The 14125-nt window shown below is 48.9% G+C and overlaps 1 protein-coding gene across 1 annotated transcript in view; it reads left to right on the top strand.

Moving 5' to 3' along the window:
- Positions 1 to 14125, top strand: part of LOC129822492 (1,4-alpha-glucan-branching enzyme-like) — a 355318-nt gene that overhangs the window by 280960 nt on the left and 60233 nt on the right. The window lies entirely within an intron of this gene.

The raw sequence follows: 14125 nt of genomic DNA, 5'->3' as shown, positions 1-14125 counted from the left end.
GACTATAGGCCTACCTCATCCTGACCTCTGTAGATGACTGTAGGTCTACCTCATCCTGACCACTAGATGACTATAGGCCTACCTCATCCTGACCTCTGTAGATGACTGTAGGTCTACCTCATCCTGACCACTAGATAACTATAGGCCTACCTCATCCTGACCTCTGTAGATGACTGTAGGTCTACCTCATCCTGACCTCTGTAGATGACTGTAGGTCTACCTCATCCTGACCACTAGATAACTATAGGCCTACCTCATCCTGACCACTAGTTGACTATAGGCCTACCTCATCCTGACCACTAGATGACTGTAGGTCTACCTCATCCTGACCACTAGATTACTATAGGCCTACCTCATCCTGACCACTAGATGACTGTAGATCTACCTCATCCTGACCACTAGATAACTATAGATCTACCTCATCCAAACAACCAAGGCTTGATTGGAAGGACATGCTATAACCCAGGGAGAGTTTAACAAGCGTGTAGCTGAGTATGTAGTAGATTATTGGGATACTTGTGTTGGTGTTTGTTACCGAACATAACGTTGACATAGTTTACGTTGATTGAGTTGCGAGTAAACATATATATATATTTTATTAAATTGAGTAACGACCCCAACGCTGGTCATAATAGCTTTCAGCCAGCTAGAATAGGAGCCGCGAATGCTGTTTTATTTCTGCAGTGTTGTGAGAATCCATCATATGTGACCGTTGGAGATAGCTGGGTTAGACGTGTGTTATGGAGGCAGGTGATTACCGTAGTGATTAATGAATGCAGACCGGACTGCGTCTGGAAGGAACACTAAGTGTAAGCATTTCACTGTTCGTCTACACCTGTTGTTTACCAACCATGGTGACGTAACATTTGAATTGATTTGTGTGTAGTGGCGTTGCCTGTTTGTTTTACATTGAAAGTGGGCAGACTGACACTGAGACACATCAACAGAGTTGTAATCTGATGTGTCGTATTTAAAAAAGAAAAAAAAAGAGCCACAGACTGTCTTTCCCCAGAGACAGGTTCCCAGGGACTCAGAGGGAACTTCCTCTGGTTATCCGGCATCTCTACTTCGCTTTAATTAGGAAGCAGAATAACAGGAGAGGAGGAGAGAGGAGATTAGCAGCGGTTCATTTATACACTTAATGAAGCACATCTCCTTTTGAAAGTGTTTATCTTTCTCTGTCGTCTCACACACATAACACACACACACACACACACATAACACACACACACACATACACACACACACATAACACACAGACACATAACACACACACACACACACACATAACACACACACACACACACATTGCCGGCCCATGTCACCTGCGCAGACTAACAGGTAGACCACGTCGGTCATGAGTTCTCTTGCACCAGCTCTGGTGTGTGTGTGTGTGTGTGTGTGTGTGTGTGTGTGTGTGTGTGTGTGTGTGTGTGTGTGTGTGTGTGTGTGTGTGTGTGTGTGTGTGTGTGTGTGTGTGTGTGTGTGTGTGTGTGTGTGTGAGAGAGATAAGGAATGTGTTTCCTACACGTGTCATCTACCTCTCTTACTGCCTCAGGGGCCTAGTTCCCTTCCCAGGTTGGCGTCTGGGTAGCTGTGCCATGACTGCCTATTCTATTGTATCACAGCACAATCCTCTGACACACACACACACACCACAATCCTCTAGTGTATACTATATTCTATGATATAATATTCAGAACCACAGTCATACACATCCATACAATACATTCTCTGGTTTATAACAGGTTCAATCCAAAGTCAAGTAGCCAACAGCTAGAAGCTGTTATTTACAGTACAGTACAGGAAGCACAAAGACAAGGGCTTGAGTCCCAAAAGGAACCCTATTCTCTATGGGCCCTGGTCTAAAGTAATGTACTATGTAGGGACTAGGGTGCCATTTTGGACTCAGACAAGGCTTCATATTATATGACTGTAGTGGTGTTATCCACAGTAAACTATGACTGTAGTGTTGATATCCACAGTAAACTATGACTGTAGTGTTGCTATCCACAGTAAACTATGACTGTAGTGTTGCTATCCACAGTAAACTATGACTGTAGTGTTGCTATCCACAGTAAACTATGACTGTAGTGTTATTATCCACAGTAAACTATGACTGTAGTGGTGTTATCCACAGTAAACTATGACTGTAGTGTTATTATCCACAGTAAACTATGACTGTAGGGTTGCTATCCACAGTAAACTATGACTGTAGTGTTGCTATCCACAGTAAACTATGACTGTAGTGTTATTATCCACAGTAAACTATGACTGTAGTGGTGTTATCCACAGTAAACTATGACTGTAGTGGTGTTATCCACAGTACAACATAGTAACACTTTACTATTTAACGTTACCTTATTGCTGCTCAAATTTCTGCAATAATGACATTTGGTTTTGAAAAGGTACTAAGATGTTAGCTGTCTCTACAACAGTCCTCTCTGCACAACAGTCCTCTCTGCACAACAGTCCTCTCTGCACAACAGTCCTCTCTGCACAACAGTCCTCTCTGCACAACAGTCCTCTCTGCACAACAGTCCTCTCTGCACAACAGTCCTCTCTGTACAGCAGTCCTCTCTGCACAACAGTCCTCTCTGCACAACAGTCCTCTCTCTACAACAGTCCTCTCTCTACAACAGTCCTCTCTGTACAGCAGTCCTCTCTCTACAACAGTCCTCTCTCTACAACAGTCCTCTCTCTACAACAGTCCTCTCTGTGGAGTCTGTTGTACCAGTCCTCTCTGTGGAGTCTGTGGTACCAGTCCTCTCTGTGGAGTCTGTGGTACCAGTCCTCTCTGTGGAGTCTGTGGTACCAGTCCTCTCTGTTAGTCTGTTGTACCAGTCCTCTGTGGAGTCTGTGGTACCAGTCCTCTCTGTGGAGTCTGTGGTACCAGTCCTCTCTGTGGAGTCTGTGGTACCAGTCCTCTCTGTTAGTCTGTGGTACAAGTCCTCTCTGTGGAGTCTGTTGTACCAGTCCTCTCTGTGGAGTCTGTGGTACCAGTCCTCTCTGTTAGTCTGTTGTACCAGTCCTCTCTGTTAGTCTGTGGTACCAGTCCTCTCTGTGGAGTCTGTGGTACCAGTCCTCTCTGTTAGTCTGTTGTACCAGTCCTCTCTGTGGAGTCTGTGGTACCAGTCCTCTCTGTGGAGTCTGTTAGTCTGTGGTACCAGTCCTCTCTGTTAGTCTGCTGTACCAGTCCTCTCTGTGGAGTCTGTTGTACCAGTCCTCTCTGTGGAGTCTGTTGTACCAGTCCTCTCTGTGGAGTCTGTGGTACCAGTCCTCTCTGTGGAGTCTGTTGTACCAGTCCTCTCTGTTAGTCTGTGGTACCAGTCCTCTCTGTGGAGTCTATGGTACCAGTCCTCTCTGTGGAGTCTGTGGTACCAGTCCTCTCTGTGGAGTCTGTGCTACCAGTCCTCTCTGTGGAGTCTGTGGTACCAGTCCTCTCTGTTAGTCTGTGGTACAAGTCCTCTCTGTGGAGTCTGTTGTACCAGTCCTCTCTGTGGAGTCTGTGGTACCAGTCCTCTCTGTTAGTCTGTTGTACCAGTCCTCTCTGTTAGTCTGTGGTACCAGTCCTCTCTGTGGAGTCTGTGGTACCAGTCCTCTCTGTTAGTCTGTTGTACCAGTCCTCTCTGTGGAGTCTGTGGTACCAGTCCTCTCTGTGGAGTCTGTTAGTCTGTGGTACCAGTCCTCTCTGTTAGTCTGCTGTACCAGTCCTCTCTGTGGAGTCTGTTGTACCAGTCCTCTCTGTGGAGTCTGTTGTACCAGTCCTCTCTGTGGAGTCTGTGGTACCAGTCCTCTCTGTGGAGTCTGTTGTACCAGTCCTCTCTGTTAGTCTGTGGTACCAGTCCTCTCTGTGGAGTCTATGGTACCAGTCCTCTCTGTGGAGTCTGTGGTACCAGTCCTCTCTGTTAGTCTGTTGTACCAGTCCTCTCTGTGGAGTCTGTTGTACCAGTCCTCTCTGTTAGTCTGTTGTACCAGTCCTCTCTGTGGAGTCTGTTGTACCAGTCCTCTCTGTGGAGTCTGTTGTACCAGTCCTCTCTGTTAGTCTGTGGTACCAGTCCTCTCTGTGGAGTCTGTGGTACCAGTCCTCTCTGTGGAGTCTGTTGTACCAGTCCTCTCTGTTAGTCTGTGGTACCAGTCCTCTCTGTGGAGTCTATGGTACCAGTCCTCTCTGTGGAGTCTGTTGTACCAGTCCTCTCTGTGGAGTCTGTGGTACCAGGCCTCTCTGTTAGTCTGTGGTACCAGTCCTCTCTGTGGAGTCTGTTGTACCAGTCCTCTCTGTGGAGTCTGTTGTACCAGTCCTCTCTGTTAGTCTGTTGTACCAGTCCTCTCTGTTAGTCTGTTGTACCAGTCCTCTCTGTGGAGTCTGTTGTACCAGTCCTCTCTGTGGAGTCTGTTGTACCAGTCCTCTCTGTGGAGTCTGTTGTACCAGTCCTCTCTGTGGAGTCTGTTGTACCAGTCCTCTCTGTGGAGTCTGTTGTACCAGTCCTCTCTGTTAGTCTGTGGTACCAGTCCTCTCTGTGGAGTCTGTTGTACCAGTCCTCTCTGTGGAGTCTGTTGTACCAGTCCTCTCTGTTAGTCTGTTGTACCAGTCCTCTCTGTTAGTCTGTTGTACCAGTCCTCTCTGTGGAGTCTGTTGTACCAGTCCTCTCTGTGGAGTCTGTTGTACCAGTCCTCTCTGTGGAGTCTGTTGTACCAGTCCTCTCTGTGGAGTCTGTTGTACCAGTCCTCTCTGTGGAGTCTGTTGTACCAGTCCTCTCTGTGGAGTCTGTTGTACCAGTCCTCTCTGTGGAGTCTGTTGTACCAGTCCTCTCTGTGGAGTCTGTTGTACCAGTCCTCTCTGTGGAGTCTGTGGTACCAGTCCTCTCTGTGGTACAGAGGACTGTTGAATATACTGAGCTTCTTCCTTTTGATTGGCATTGTTGAATGTCTCTGTTTCTGTCCTGTTTCTCTGCAGTGTGGGAGGACTGTTATTAGTGTGGAGAGATGGTGTGACAGGGAAAGACAATTGTGTGTGTGTGTGTGTGTGTGTGTGTGTGTGTGTGTGTGTGTGTGTGTGTGTGTGTGTGTGTGTGTGTGTGTGTGTGTGTGTGTGTGTGTGTGTGTGTGTGTGTGTGTGTGTGTGTGTGTGTGTGTGTGTGATTGGCAGTATTGTTTCATACCTTCTGTAACAGGTAGCTAATGTATTTCATTAGAACTGGCTGTCCATTCCCCACAGACCCACCACTCTCTCTCTTTTTACCCCCCCCCCCCCTCCCCCTATTTTCTCTCTCCTCTCTCTCTTTCTTCTCTTCCATCTTTACTGAATAAACAACTAGATTCAGTTATATGTTCATGCCTCTTCCCTCCTCCTCCTCTTGTCAACATGTTTCTCTCCTTCCTGGAATTCAATTATGGCGACGGTTGTTTTATGATGTTGTCTTGCCGTCGGATGACGGATTCATTATCTCATCACTCCAGCTGACAGACAGGCTGCCTGGTCGCCTGGCGCTGCTGTTGTTCCATACAGTTACACAGGCTTTCATTGATTCAGACACGCCATTCCACTCTGTTTCTAACCCTGTCTAGTCTCTACCTCCGTCCTGTTGTCTCCTCTCCTCCTCACCTCCCCCTTCTCTTCTATTCTCCTCCTCTCCCTCCCTCGCTCCTCCTCCTCTCCCCCTCATCTCCCCATGTCTCCTCTCCTCCTCCTCCTCCTCTCCTTCTCCTCCTCTCCCTCCATCTCCTCCTCCTCACCTCCCCCTTCTCTTCTATTCTCCTCCTCTCCCTCCCTCGTTCCTCCTCCTCTCCCTCCTCTCCTTCTCCTCCTCTCCCTCTGTCTCTCCTCTTCTCCACCTTGCCCTGTCTCGCCTCTCCTCCTCCTCTCCCTCTGTGTCTGTCCTCGCCGTCTCCTCCTCTCTCTCTCCTCTCCACCTCCTCTCCCTCTGTCTCTCCTCTTCTCCACCTTGCCCTGTCTCGCCTCTCCTCCCCTCTCCCTCTGTCTGTCCTCTCCTCCTCATCTCCCTCTGTGTATGTCCTCTCCTGCTCCTCTCCCTCTCTCTCCTCTCATCCCCCTCCTCTCTTTCTGTGTCTGTCCTCTCCTCCTCCTCCTCTCACTCTGTGTATGTCCTCTCCTCCTCCTCTCCCTCTCTCCCCTTCTCTTCCTCTCCCCTCCTCCTCTCCTCTCCCTCTCTCTCTCCGCCCCCTCTCCCTCTCTCTCTCCTCTCCTCCCCCTCCTCTTCCTCTCCCCTCCTCCTCCTCTACTCCTCCCCCTCCCTTCCTCCTCTCTCCCCTCCTCCTCCCCCTCATCTCCCTCTCTCCTCTCCTTTCCTCCTCTTCCTCTCCCCTCCCCTCCTCCTCCTCTCCCTCGCTCTTGCCTCTCCTCCTCTCCCTCTCTCTCTCTCCTCCTCCTCCTCCTCTCCCTCTGTGTATGTCCCCTCATCTTCTCCTCCTCTCCCCTCCTCCTCTCCCCTCCCCTCCTGCTCCTCCCCTCCTTCTCTCCTCTCCTCCTCCTCTCTCTCTGTGTATGTCCTCTCTTCCTCCTCCTCCTCTCCCTCTGTGTATGTCCTCTCTCCCTCCTCCTCCCCTCCTCCTCTCCCTCTGTGTATGTCCTCTCTTCCTCCTCCTCTCCCTCTGTGTATGTCCTCTCTTCCTCCTCTCTTCCTCCTCCTCCTCCTCTCCCTCTGTGTATGTCCTCTCTTCCTCCTCCTCTTCCTCCTCTTCCTCCCCTCCTCCTCCTCTCCCTCTGTGTATGTCCTCTCTTCCTCCTCCTCCTCTCCCTCTGTGTATGTCCTCTCTTCCTCCTCTCTTCCTCCTCCCCTCCTCCTCTCCCTCTGTGTATGTCCTCTCTTCCTCCTCCCCTCCTCTCCCTCTGTGTATGTCCTCTCTTCCTCCTCTCTTCCTCCTCCTCCTCCTCTCCCTCTGTGTATGTCCTCTCTTCCTCCTCCTCCTCCTCTCCCTCTGTGTATGTCCTCTCTTCCTCCTCCTCTTCCTCCCCTCCCCTCCTCCTCCTCCTCCTCTCCCTCTGTGTATGTCCTCTCTTCCTCCCTCCTCCTCCTCCTCTTCCTCTGTGTATGTCCTCTCTTCCTCCCTCCTCCTCCTCCTCTTCCTCTGTGTATGTCCTCTCTTCCTCCCTCCTCCTCCTCCTCTTCCTCTATGTATGTCCTCTCTTCCTCCCTCCTCCTCCTCCTCTCCCTCTGTGTATGTCCTCTCTTCCTCCCTCCTCCTCCTCCTCTTCCTCTGTGTATGTCCTCTCTTCCTCCCTCCTCCTCCTCCTCTCACTCTGTGTATGTCCTCTCCTCCTCCTCTCCCTCTCTCCCCTTCTCTTCCTCTCCCCTCCTCCTCTCCTCTCCCTCTCTCTCTCCGCCTCCTCTCCCTCTCTCTCTCCTCTCCTCCCCCTCCTCTTCCTCTCCCCTCCTCCTCCTCTACTCCTCCCCCTCCCTTCCTCCTCTCTCCCCTCCTCCTCTCCCTCTCTCCTCTCCTTTCCTCCTCTTCCTCTCCCCTCCCCTCCTCCTCCTCCCCTCCTCCTCCTCTCCCTCGCTCTTGCCTCTCCTCCTCTCCCTAACTCTCTCTCCTCTCCTCCTCCTCCTCTCCCTCTGTGTATGTCCCCTCCTCTCCCCTCCTCCTCCTCCCCTCCTTCTCTCCTCTCCTCCTCCTCTCCCTCTGTGTATGTCCTCTCTTCCTCCTCCTCTCCCTCTGTGTATGTCCTCTCTTCCTCCTCCTCCTCCTCCTCTCCCTCAGTCCCTCTCTCCTCCTCCTCTCCCTCGGTCCCTCTCTCCTCCTCCTCTCTCTCTGTGTATGTCCTCTCTTCTCCCTCCTCCTCCCCTCCTCCTCTCCCTCTGTGTATGTCCTCCCTCCTCCTCCTCTCCCTCTGTGTATGTCCTCTCTTCCTCCTCCTCCCCTCCTCCTCTCCCTCTGTGTATGTCCTCTCTTCCTCCTCCTCCTCCTCTCCCTCTGTGTATGTCCTCTCTTCCTCCTCCTCCTCCTCTCCCTCTGTGTATGTCCTCTCTTCCTCCTCCTCTTCCTCCTCTCCCTCCCCTCCTCCTCCTCTCCCTCTGTGTATGTCCTCTCTTCCTCCTCCTCCCCTTCTCCTCTCCCTCTGTGTATGTCCTCTCTTCCTCCTCCTCCTCTCCCTCTGTGTATGTCCTCTCTTCCTCCTCTCTTCCTCCTCCTCCTCCTCTCCCTCTGTGTATGTCTTCTCTTCCTCCTCCTCTTCCTCCTCTTCCTCCCCTCCTCCTCCTCTCCCTCTGTGTATGTCCTCTCTTCCTCCTCCTCCTCTCCCTCTGTGTATGTCCTCTCTTCCTCCTCTCTTCCTCCTCCTCCTCCTCCTCTCCCTCTGTGTATGTCCTCTCTTCCTCCTCCTCCTCCTCTCCCTCTGTGTATGTCCTCTCTTCCTCCTCCTCTTCCTCCCCTCCCCTCCTCCTCCTCCTCTCCCTCTGTGTATGTCCTCTCTTCCTCCCTCCTCCTCCTCCTCTTCCTCTGTGTATGTCCTCTTCCTCCCTCCTCCTCCTCCTCCTCTCCCTCTGTGTATGTCCTCTCTTCCTCCCTCCTCCTCCTCCTCTTCCTCTATGTATGTCCTCTCTTCCTCCCTCCTCCTCCTCCTCTCCCTCTGTGTATGTCCTCTCTTCCTCCCTCCTCCTCCTCCTCTTCCTCTGTGTATGTCCTCTCTTCCTCCCTCCTCCTCCTCCTCTTCCTCTATGTATGTCCTCTCTTCCTCCCTCCTCCTCTCCCTCTGTGTATGTCCTCTCTTCCTCCTCCTCCTCCTCTCCCTCTGTGTATGTCCTCTCTTCCTCCTCCTCTTCCTCCTCTCCCTCCCCTCCTCCTCCTCTCCCTCTGTGTATGTCCTCTCTTCCTCCTCCTCCCCTTCTCCTCTCCCTCTGTGTATGTCCTCTCTTCCTCCTCCTCCTCTCCCTCTGTGTATGTCCTCTCTTCCTCCTCTCTTCCTCCTCCTCCTCCTCTCCCTCTGTGTATGTCTTCTCTTCCTCCTCCTCTTCCTCCTCTTCCTCCCCTCCTCCTCCTCTCCCTCTGTGTATGTCCTCTCTTCCTCCTCCTCCTCTCCCTCTGTGTATGTCCTCTCTTCCTCCTCTCTTCCTCCTCCTCCTCCTCCTCTCCCTCTGTGTATGTCCTCTCTTCCTCCTCCTCCTCCTCTCCCTCTGTGTATGTCCTCTCTTCCTCCTCCTCTTCCTCCCCTCCCCTCCTCCTCCTCCTCTCCCTCTGTGTATGTCCTCTCTTCCTCCCTCCTCCTCCTCCTCTTCCTCTGTGTATGTCCTCTTCCTCCCTCCTCCTCCTCCTCCTCTCCCTCTGTGTATGTCCTCTCTTCCTCCCTCCTCCTCCTCCTCCTCCTCTTCCTCTATGTATGTCCTCTCTTCCTCCCTCCTCCTCCTCCTCTCCCTCTGTGTATGTCCTCTCTTCCTCCCTCCTCCTCCTCCTCTTCCTCTGTGTATGTCCTCTCTTCCTCCCTCCTCCTCCTCCTCTTCCTCTATGTATGTCCTCTCTTCCTCCCTCCTCCTCTCCCTCTGTGTATGTCCTCTCTTCCTCCCTCCTCCTCCTCCTCTTCCTCTGTGTATGTCCTCTCTTCCTCCCTCCTCCTCCTCCTCTCCCTCTGTGTATGTCCTCTCTTCCTCCCTCCTCCTCCTGCTCTCCCTCTGTGTATGTCCTCTCTTCCTCCCCTCCTCCTCCTCCTCTTCCTCTGTGTATGTCCTCTCTTCCTCCCTCCTCCTCTGTTCTCAGTCTGTTGTAATTCTTTAAGAAACAGGAAGTTATTCAGGAAAAATAGATTTAGAAGATGATCTCCACCAATGAGCTGTTTTTCTGTTGCCGTGTCAAACAATGGCACCCTATTCCCTATGTGGTGCACTACTTTTGACCAGTTCCCATAGGGTTCACTCTGTGTAGGGAATAGGGTGCCATTTGGAACGTAGTCTTTTCTGTCTTTCCTCGGGAATCATCTGAAAGTTTCAAACTGTTTCTAACTCTCCATTATGAACAAATGTTATAAATATATCCTGCTGAATTAATTCTGCATAACTTACATCTGGAGCAGGAAAACTCTGAGGCTGCAATGAAAGCTCAGGGAGTTGGTTTGTGCAGTAGCTCCCCCCCGACTGTCTTTTATGGAGATAATAGATTCCTTTTGGTTCAGCAGCTTTGATGTGATTTCTGCATGAAAGAGGGCATCATTTGTGGGGATGCTGGTGAGGGCAACTTGTGAGAGTTTTGTCTTAGTTTGTCACCAACACTGTTGTTCAACGTTAAATCATGTTACCGTGATAAAAAGGTGGGTCGCGGTCCCCTGTGAACTTTCTGTTGTTTTGATGTTGACGTACAACTGGAAATTAAATTAACTTCAGATTAGAGTATACAGCGATAGTATTTAATAGTGGATTAAACATTGATTAATTATTTGTCTCTATTTAAAAAATATACTATTTTCTTGGGTGAATACAGGTAGAATCCATTTTTTGCATATGTATTTAATGATGATTCCTTCGAAATAGATACAATCTAATCGTATTGGTTTATGGGAAGGTAAATGGTGTTTAAATCCCCCTAACGTCGATGTCCTCGCCTCCGTGGAAATCTAATTAGCATATCACAAAAATCCCCATAAGAATCGGTCAGTTTAAGCTCGAGAGATCTGTTTTGTTTTTGTTGTTGCATTGGATGTGTCTCAATCCACTCTGGCACTTCCTCATCTGAGGGGAGAAGTGGCAGAGCTAGAGTGGTGTTTGTCAGACCATGAGGCATCCCAAGAATCGGTCTTACAAAATCCTCTGTAGCATCCGAACGGTTTGGCTTGCAAAACTATTAGGACCCCTCTATGGAAAGGTGAGACTCACAAACATGTACATTTCTGTTGTTTTACTCTTCACAAGACTCGTCTGAAGGTCCCTCGGTACCAGTTAAAATGTTTTTTAACGGAAGTATAGTATATGGAGACTCTTTAGTGCCCCTTAAAAAGGGGTTAAATACATATAGAATTGTTTTTATTAATATTTCCTGATCTTTCTTCTATCTCTCAGATATAGGACAGACACTGCAGAACAAACTTCCTTTAGAGATGTGTTTTTGGGGGTTGACTATCTGTTCTGTGTAGTGAATCTGCATTTGAATGGGTTAATAGCAGTGAGGCCAAATACAATTTTTCATCAAATAATTGTTTTATATATTTTTTGGCGGGATACTTCAAGTGGTCAAATAGCAAAATGATCCTTGGTATGACCTTCTTAAAGCAATTCATATAGTTTAATAGAACCCCTCGCCCGGTTTAGAAAACTGTGCAGTATTTAGTTTTTTTATGTATTATTTCTTACATCGTTAGCCCAGAAAATCTCAAGTCTTATTACATACAACGGGATGAACTATTGGATATAAAAGCGATGTTAATTTACCAACATTACGACCAGGAATACGTCTTTCCCGAAGTGGAGCCTTTGTTCAGACATCCCCCAGGACACTGGATCTTATCCCAGAGGCCGACCCAAAACAACGTCGACGCAGGAGAGGTAGACGGAGCGGCCTCCTGGTCAGACTTCGAAGATATGCACACCACCCACCGCTTCCGAGTATATTACTCGCCAATGTCCAGTCTCTAGACAACAAAGTGGACGAAATTATGGCAAGGGTTGCCTTCCAGAGAGACATCAGAGATTGTAACATTCTCTGCTTCAAGGAAACATGGCTCTCTCGGGATGTGTTGTCCGAGTCGGTACAGCCACCAGGTTTCTTCATGTGTTGCGTCGACAGGAACGAACATCTCTCTGGTAAGAAGAAGGGCGGAGGTGTATGCTTCATGATTAACGACTCATGGTGTAATCATAACAACATACAGGAACTCAAGTCCTTTTGTTCACCTGACCTAGAATTCCTTACAATCAAATGCCGACCACATTATCTCCCAAGAGAATCCTCTTCGATTATAGTCACAGCCGTGTATATTCCCCCCCAAGCAGATACCTCGTCGGTCCTGAAAGAACTTCACTGGACTCTATGTAAACTGGAAACCATATATCCAGAGGCTGCATTTATTGTAGCTGTGGATTTTACCAAGGCTAATCTGAGAACAAGGCTACCTAAATTCTATCAGCACATTGACTGTAGCACCCGCATGGGCAATACACTGGATCAATGCTACTCTAACTTCCGCTATGCATGCAAGATCCTCCCCCGCCCTCCATTCGGCAAATCCGACCATGACTCCATCTTGCTCCTACCATCCTATAAGGCAAAAACTTAAACAGGATGAAGCCGTGACTAGAACCATTCAACGCTGGTCTGACCAATCGGAATCCATGCTTCAAGATTGTTTTGATCACGTGGACTGGGAAATGTTCCTGGGGAAGCCTCAGAGAATAACATTGATTTATACGCTGACTCAGTGAGTGACTTCATAAGGAAGTGCATTGGAGATGTTGTATCCACTGTGACTATTAAATCCTACCCCAACCCGAAACCGTGGATAGACGGCGGCATTCGTGCAAAACTGAAAGCGCAAACCACTGCATTCAAGATGCGGGAAAGATGTCGGGAATATAAACAGTATAGTTATTCCCTATGCAAGGCAATCAAACAAGTGAAATGTTGGTATGGGGACAAAGTGGAGTCGCAATTCAACGGCTCAGACACAGGCAATTATAGACTACAAAAGGAAAACCAGCCACGTCATGGACACCGACGACAGGCTTCCAGACAAACTAAACACCTTCTTTGCCCGCTTTGAGGAGATTACGGTGTCACTGACGCGGCCCACTACCAAGGACTGCGGCCCCCCCCTCTCCTTCTCTGTGGCCAATGTGAGTAAGACATTTAAACGTGTTAACCCTCGCAAGGCAGCTGGCCCAGACGGCATCCCTAGCCACGTCCTCAGTATATTTGCACATTGGGTCAATACAGCTGCATCAGACAACATCCATTCACACCACCACTGTTATTTAACCCTTTCTCCTATGCTGAGTCTCCTCCAACACATCAATCGCTCCCTATCGCAGTCTGCTGTCCCCACATGCTTCAAGATGGCCACCATTGTTCCTGTACCAAGGAAGTCAAAGATAACTGAAATAAATGACTCCACGCAGCACTCACTTCTGTCATCATGAAGTGCTTTGAGAGACTAGTCAAGGATCATATCACCTCCACCTTACCTGTCACCTTACCTGTCACCTCCACCTTACCTGTCACCCACTTCAGTTTGCATACCGCCCCAACAGGCCAAATAGTTCAATCTTGGTTTCATCAGACCAGAGAATCTTGTTTCTCATGGTCTGAGAGTCCTTTAGGTGCCTTTTGTCAAAACTCCAAGCGAGCTATAATTTTGTCTGGCCATTACCATAAAGGCCTGATTGGTCGAGTGCTGCAGAGGTGATTGTCTTTCTGGAAGGTTCTCCCATCTTGTCAGAGTGACCATCGGGTTCTTGGTCACCTTCCTGACGAAGGCCCTTCTCCCCCGATCGCTCAGTTTGGCCGGGTGGCCAGCTCTAGGAAGAGTCTTTGTGGTTCCAAACTTCTTACATTTAAGAATGATGGAGGCCATTGTGTTCAATGCTGCAGAATTTTTGGGGGTTCACTTCCCCCCTCGACACAATCCTGTCTCAGAGCTCTACAGACAATTCCTTCGATCTCATAGCTTGGTTTTTGCTCTGACATGCACTGTCAACTGTGGGACCTTATATAAATAGGTGTGTATGTTTCCAAATCATGTCCAATCAATTGAATTTACCACAGGTGGACTCCAATCAAGTTGTAGAAACATCTCAAGGATGATCAATGGAAACAGGATGCACCTGAGCTCAATTTCACGTCTCATTGCAAAGGGTCTGAATACTTATGTAAATAAGGTATTATTATTATTTTTATTTTTTTAGCAAATATTTCTAAAAACCTGTTTTCACTTCGTCAATATGGGGTTTTGTTTGTAGATTGATGAGGAAAAAATATAATTTAATCAATTTTGGAATAAAGCCGTAATGTAACAAAATGCAGGAAAAGTCAAGGGTTCTGAATACTTTCCGAATGCACTGTAGGACAGACACTTCAGAACAAACTTCCTTTAGGTTATTTGATGGACTATCTGTTATTCAATGTGTTTCTATTGGCTAATAGCAGTAAGGACTATCTGTTATTCAATGTGTTTCTATTGGCTAATAGCAGT

This window comes from Salvelinus fontinalis, chromosome 24 (assembly GCF_029448725.1).
Source record: "Salvelinus fontinalis isolate EN_2023a chromosome 24, ASM2944872v1, whole genome shotgun sequence".
NCBI lineage: Eukaryota > Metazoa > Chordata > Actinopteri > Salmoniformes > Salmonidae > Salvelinus > Salvelinus fontinalis.
The sequence above is the reverse complement of the archived record's forward strand: the minus strand, read 5'-3'. Positions and strand labels throughout refer to the sequence as shown.